The 6,763-nt window shown below is 47.1% G+C and overlaps 1 pseudogene; it reads left to right on the forward strand.

The window, feature by feature from the left end:
• The first annotated feature begins 1,796 nt into the window (after nucleotides 1-1,796).
• Nucleotides 1,797-1,914, forward strand: LOC124607884 (annotated as a pseudogene).
• Nucleotides 1,915-6,763: the final 4,849 nt, after the last annotated feature.

Below are 6,763 nucleotides of genomic sequence, written 5' to 3' on the forward strand. Positions count from 1 at the left end.
AAGCGTGTGTTGGTGTTGCCGGCAGTCATTTTGAACACAGTCTGTGATGGTCAGTTGTCTCGTTACTGGTCAGAATCGTAGTGTACGTACTTGTGTCGTTCTTTAATGTGTGCTACCACAGGTACTGTACAAGAATCTGTGTGGCAACTTTTCAAAATACGATGTCTCGTAAACGACTCGTACTAGAATCCTGCCGCAAACACCACTGACATTCTAATTACTTTCAGTCTGTTAATATCAACAGGCATTGTTCCTTCTGAAAAATGTGTGTTTGCACAAAAAATAAACCTTCTAAGTATTGTTAAAATCTAACATTATGAGCCTCTGACTAACCATCCACTCAGTGAAAACGGCCCATCAGTAGCATTTCCATTTCTACAATATTTGCGGTGCAAGTTTTAGGTGATTCACGCCGTATTCAGGGTGGTCAAAAGCAGTGTCAAAAGCTTGTAATGGTGTTGCAGGGTAGGCTGCGCTGAGAAATACTTGTTAAGAAAAAATGTGATACGTTGTGCCTTTTTCAAGTCCATCAGCATTGAAGTTAGACAATCATACGTCGCACGCGCGTATTGAAGCGGCCCGCCAGATAGAAATAGTGTTAGTTGTTTTCATAGTGTAGATGATAGCGCGCGATACTGCTCAGCCTTTGGCTCGGGTTCGTTCCTCCCATGTCCAACTTCTGTATCGCTCCTTTGTTCGGTTTTACGGCTCTGGCGCAGCGTCCTGTTTGGCAAACTGAAATGTTAGTTAACTTGGAAATAGCATAACGCATCGATTTTCTTTCTTAACAGTTATTTCTCTGCACAACCTACCTAGCAGCACCATTACAATCTTTTCAGACTGCTGCTGACCACCATGTATAGGTATATTCATAGCACGCACGCTAAAATATTAAAACCACAACCATAGCACAACTCCGTATGAGATAATTGAATACAACATGGTGTCTCCTAACTTATGACCGTGATGCACGTAGCAAAAATCTTACATCGCAAATTTTTTCTTTCACGCTTTGCAGTGTAGTAAAACGTGGAATTCCACACTGTAACGTCAGCAGCTCCTTACCCATGAACGTTTTCACATCCCTTGAGAAGGCGCTATAAGCTGTCGTCTCACAGGACGTGAGAACGCACGTGGGCAAGGAGCCGCTGACGTCACAGCTTGGAATTGCATATTCCATTGCGCTGCGGTGCATGAAATAAGGAATCTGGTAGTCAGATTTTTGCCTCGTTGAGAGGAATGTGGCCAATGAGATGCTACGTAGTTTTACGTCACAAGCGGAACATAGTTGTCGTCATTTTGTATGTTGTTAAACATCGTATTTCGGAGGATTTTGTTCCTCATGGAGCACATGATATTAATATAAGCTGTTTCAAATCAGATTTAGGATCTCTCGAAAACGCGTCGTTTTAGCTAAGATTTGTTATGATAAAATGACGGGAAACTACATGTCAGTAGGTAAAGGCTTCTTGTAATTGATGTTTCCCGTGTTATAATTTGTTCGCTGTGGAGGTATACCCTTTCAGTGCTACAGCACAATGATGATCTATCATCAAAAGCGCGTCTCTTTGGTACAGTTGACTTATTAAATGTCAAGTAATGGCACTTATAGATGCAGTCTTTGGGCAGTGTATGCCATATACGAAGACCCATTTGGAAAGTCGAATATGCAGCGCAGCTGAGTTGTGAGGAACTAAGCAACAGGGTCGCGTCCAGATTCTATGATTTTTTTTTTCTTTTGCTTTCTAAAAACTTCCGAGACTTCCATAATCGTTGAATAGAAGTATTACCTCAGAGCCAACGACCTTGCCGCAGTGGTAACACCGGTTCCCGTCAGATCACCGAAGTTAAGCACTGTCGGGCTGGGTTATCACTTGGATGGGTGACCATCCGGTCTGCCGGGTGCTGTTGGCAAGCGGGGTGCACTCAGCCCTTGTGAGGCAAACCGAGGAGCTACTTGATTGAGAAGTAGCGGCTCCGGCCTCGGAAGCTGATATACGGCCGGTAGAGCGGTGTGCTGACGAGATACCCCTCCATATCCGCATCCAGCGATGCCTATGATCTGAGGATGACACGGCGGCCGGTCGGTACCGTAGGGCCTTCTTGGCCTGTTCGGGAGGAGTTTAGTTTTTAATTATCTCAAAAGTTGATGTTATTTATTTCGAATAACGTATTTACTGCTACTGTTGTTGCAAATGCAATGTTACAGCAATGTTACAGCCAGTCTATGTCTGAAAGTAAACACAAGCTACACACTTGGCGTTGTTGCTACTAAGAAAATTTCTGTAGAATATATATACGAGAAGTTTCGAAGAAAATCTCCTTTTCCATTCGCATGAGATTACGAAACGAAAATCTGTTTTGAAATCTGTGAGATGAAGTACCCCATTTCGAATTGTTGGTAGTCAACGCAACATCGAGAATATGAATGTTACGCATGAGCAGACTGTCATTAGACACTGTACCTTAACAAAACTCAGTTTAAAACTGAAAATGGAATGAAAATTGAACTGACTAATGAATAAGTTCTACTAGCATACATCTCACATCGTTGTACAGGATTATGTAGTGTTCCTCTACCACCAGTTCTCTGTGCAAGGCATCGATGAGTATAGAAAGTGATTTTCTCCTCTCTTCTTCGACGCTCGCTGAAAGAATTGAAGTGAATTAACGTATGGCATTGAGGTTCAGGAGTTCCTCGCCTGGGAAATTTCGAACGCTGTGTTGCAAGTCTTTTCAGTTCACGCGAAACTAGGCGACTTGTGTGTTAATGATGGTGAACTGATGACGAGGACAACACAGAGCGGGCAAAATTTCTAACATGGCCGGGAATCGAACCCAGGCCTGCTGCATGGCAGTCAGATGGACCACTTTTTTCCCGAAGGAACATTCCTGGCACCAAACCGGAGGGTTGATGGCAATGTGGGCAGAGTTCTCAACCCGAGGCTGGGCTATCATGTCCCGTTTCCACCGTGCAGGAAGCCAGAAAACTGTCGCGAACGTAGAGTAGAGGTATGAAGAACATCAAACATTTATTTATTTATTCTTATTTCTTCTTATAGCAGGAAACAGACATCGCGAGGAGGAGGGAGCGGCAAGCCGCCAAATTCAGTGATACTATCGACGCATAGTCTCTGTATGTCCATCTTTGTAGAGATGGTTGCGGGACTCGGCTGTTCGATAGTGGATGTCAAATTAAACACCTTTCAGCCGTCAAATTCCCAACTTTATTTTATTTGGCAACCAGTTTCACAGTTTTAATACTCGATCTTCAGGCCCCTGACTGACGCGAAGGAAGAATCTAGCTCAGTTGTGATCAAAATAGGGGCCAGCAATACTGATATTAGTAGATATTTGCTACCTTGATTACTTCCACCATCACCTGTCGACTGTTCGATAAACTTTCAAACCACACCAGTCGGAGATGAAAACAGGTTTTAGAAATTTGACTGCTTAAAGGAGTTTGATTCGACATCCTCTATCGACGCATAGTATTGCAGAGAAGAACAGCGTGGATCAACCCATAGTAGCAGCAACATTCCAACTCTAGCCGACGCTGTGCAGCTCTACGAGCACCGCTCCAGATTCTGCCCATTTGATTCCTATTAGACCACCAAGCAACATTGTTTCTATTTCATAGTGGGCGAGCGACTACAGATTTTGCTTGTGTAACTTCTGTGAGCTTTGATACATCCGGCTTCGCACCTACGTGTTCCTCAGTGCAAAGTTATGTATTAATTTTCTTCCTATAGTCAAGGTGATTTAAATTAACACGCAGTGCCGAAGCATTTCACCATGTCCTGCTCCTACTCACTTCCTACATTCGGCGTACCCTTCAGTTTACAGGAGCAGACCCACGCGCCGCCTTCCAGGCGGGATACAAGAAGAACTACAAAGGAAATTATTTGTATTTGGGATTGCGGACAACTGCACAGTGGCATCCATTAAGGAAGTGCCAAGAATCAAGGACATTCTTCTCTCCGCCAAGAAACAAGTAGTGATCTACGTGACCACAAATCCGCTCCTCGGAGTTCGTCTTCGTTTGTGGGAAATATCCTGAGTCTGGAAAGGGAAGCAGGTGAGGAGGTAGACGTAATGAGGGTCAGCATCTGTCGTACCAAGAACCAAAAAAATGTCTCTGAGCACTATGGGACTTAACACCTATGGTCATCAGTCCTCTAGAACTTAGAACTACTTAAATCTAACTAACCTACGGACATCACACAACACCCAGTCATCACGAGGCAGAGAAAATCGCTGACCCAGCCGGGAATCGAACCCAGGAACCCGGGCGCGGGAAGCGAGAACGCTACCGCACGAGCTGCGGACTACTAAGAACAAAACTCTCAAGGAGGTGGACCCTAACAGAGTTAACGTAACTGTGTTACGTGCGTCCAAATGGTTCAAATGGCTCTGAGCACTATGGAACTTAACATCTGAGGTCATCAATCCCCTAGAACTTAGAACTACTTAAACCTAAGTAACCCAAGGACATCACACACATCCATGCCCGAGGCAGGATTTGAAGCTGCGACCGTAGCGGTCGCGAAGTTCCAGGCTGAAGCGCCTAGAACCGCTCAGCCACTCCAGCTGGCTACGTGCGTCCAGTTCCGTGAAGAGACTGTGTAGTTTGCGAGCCAAATAAAGCCGACAACGGCCGCTTGAGAACGCTGAGAGCGCAAATCACGTTAACCAAATCACCCCGTGTGCCGACGTCGCTGTCTTTAGTGTTGTCGGATGTTCCGTTCGCGTCCATGCCAACGTTAGCTGCCTCGCCCAGTGTGAGGACGGCTTTAAGCGTGCGCCAACGGCTATGGACACCGCGCCGGGCGTGCCTGACGATGAGAAACACGCAGGGTGTTGGGGTCGGGGTGGCGCGGTCGTTGGCGTGAGGCAGTTGCGACGCCCCGAGATTTTAAACACGGCGAATGCGAGCCAGCTGCGAGCCGCTGCACGGCCACACGTGTGCGCGCGACCGCGGCGAAACAGAGCGCGGCAACAAAGGAAGCGGGCGCAGCGACTGTGAAGCGCGGGTCGGCCCTGTGTGTGTGTGTGTGTGTGGAGTGCGCAGGCGCCGTGACGACAGACAGCACAGCCCAGCCCGGCCAGACAATGCAGCGCTTCCTCCCATTCAGCGCAGCGCGGCTCTGCACGCACTCCGGCTCGGACTGGGCTAATGAATGAGCCATTCACTGGACGCCCGCATTCCTGCCGGAAGCACGGCCATTTAAACGCTGGCCCCGACTCTCTATCTCGCTCTCCCTCTCCTCTCCCCTGGTCGCTTAAATGAGCAAACTCGACTCTTGACGGGTCGGGTCGGCAGGCGAGCGACTATAAATCAGAGTGCGACAAGCGGCGACTGTTGTGCTCGGTTCAGCCGGGCGTGGCCGCGAGATTGGCCCCTCTGCAGTTGCTAATTGGCTCGTTCTCTCGCAGGCAGCGCGCTAGAAGGGGTGCGAGTGTCTCCCGGCGGAACTAAAGGGTCTGCCCGCCACACAGACACTGGAGTGGCCTACGCTTTCGGCTCCTGACAGTGCCAGCCTTGTGTGTACGGAACATCACAACGGGAGCGTTCAGTAAGAAATAAAGCAGCGTGAAGTTTTTCCTCGACAACAACGTCATTAGTGACAGAGTGCAAGCTCAATTAAACAAGGCTGGACCAGGAAATGGGTTGCAGTCGTTTGCGAGCATTTAGTGAAACCGCGAAAACACTAATAAGAATGACAGAAGGTGAATTTTTAGACCGCTCTTCTCAAATAGGACTCTAGGGTTTTAACATCTGCACAAACAGTGGCGGCTGTTGTGTAAGAGCACAAGAGCATGCGAACACATCTTAAGGGTTAATTGGTTATTTGCCTCTGAATGCTATTAAACGTAATGTAGATGAAATACACGACACTAAATCTACCGCGCTATGGCACGTTTGGGTCAAATACATAGCACTCCGTCTTCGGGCCACAAGTGGCCCATCTAGACCATCCGACGGCCGTGTCATCCTCAGCTGAGGATGCGGACAGGAGGGGCGTGTGGTCAGCATACCGCTCTCCCGGTCGTTATGATGGCAACAGCGCATGGCGGCCTGGATGGTCACCCATCCAAGTGACGGCCACGCCCGGCAGCGCTTAACTTCGCTGCCCTGACGGAAACCGGTGTATCCACTGCGACACGGCCGTGGTCAAATACATAAGTCCTTGATAAACAAGGGTTGGCAGAAATTCCTCTAGACAGCAGCACATTCCTCAGATATGCCAATTCACTCACTATATAGTAGCATTAGGGTCGGATATCAGTATATGTTATAGTCATATTGATAGAAAAACCTATTTTGTGCGATTCTGAATGTGATACCATATATTAAGCTTTTCATTTTATCATAAAGTAATCCACTTGAGGTGCTGAGAACTATAAAGCGCATCATCATCGATGGCCAGATTCTAGCATTTATTCATGCTTCTGGCATCTGCTGGGTCACGTACACCTACACTGTAGGCCCACGTTATGTGTATGAACATTCACGAAAAGTTGTCTCATTGGTTACTCTAATATTCACTTCAATGTGGGGTCAAAGTCGGTGTGCTTTTTATCGTTATGGTTCTCAGCACCTCATTTACTGTGCAGGAATAGGTTTTCGTGTGCAATGTCAATATGAACTCTGTTTTAAGTGTTAACAGAAAAGAAAATACCCAGGAAAAGTTATCCGCAAAGGAACTATGGCCTCCCAGACCACATCTGTTGACTGACAAATAAGCGTGATTATAAGCAA

The sequence above is a fragment of the Schistocerca americana genome, chromosome 3, assembly GCF_021461395.2.
Source record: "Schistocerca americana isolate TAMUIC-IGC-003095 chromosome 3, iqSchAmer2.1, whole genome shotgun sequence".
Taxonomy (NCBI): Eukaryota; Metazoa; Arthropoda; class Insecta; order Orthoptera; family Acrididae; genus Schistocerca; species Schistocerca americana.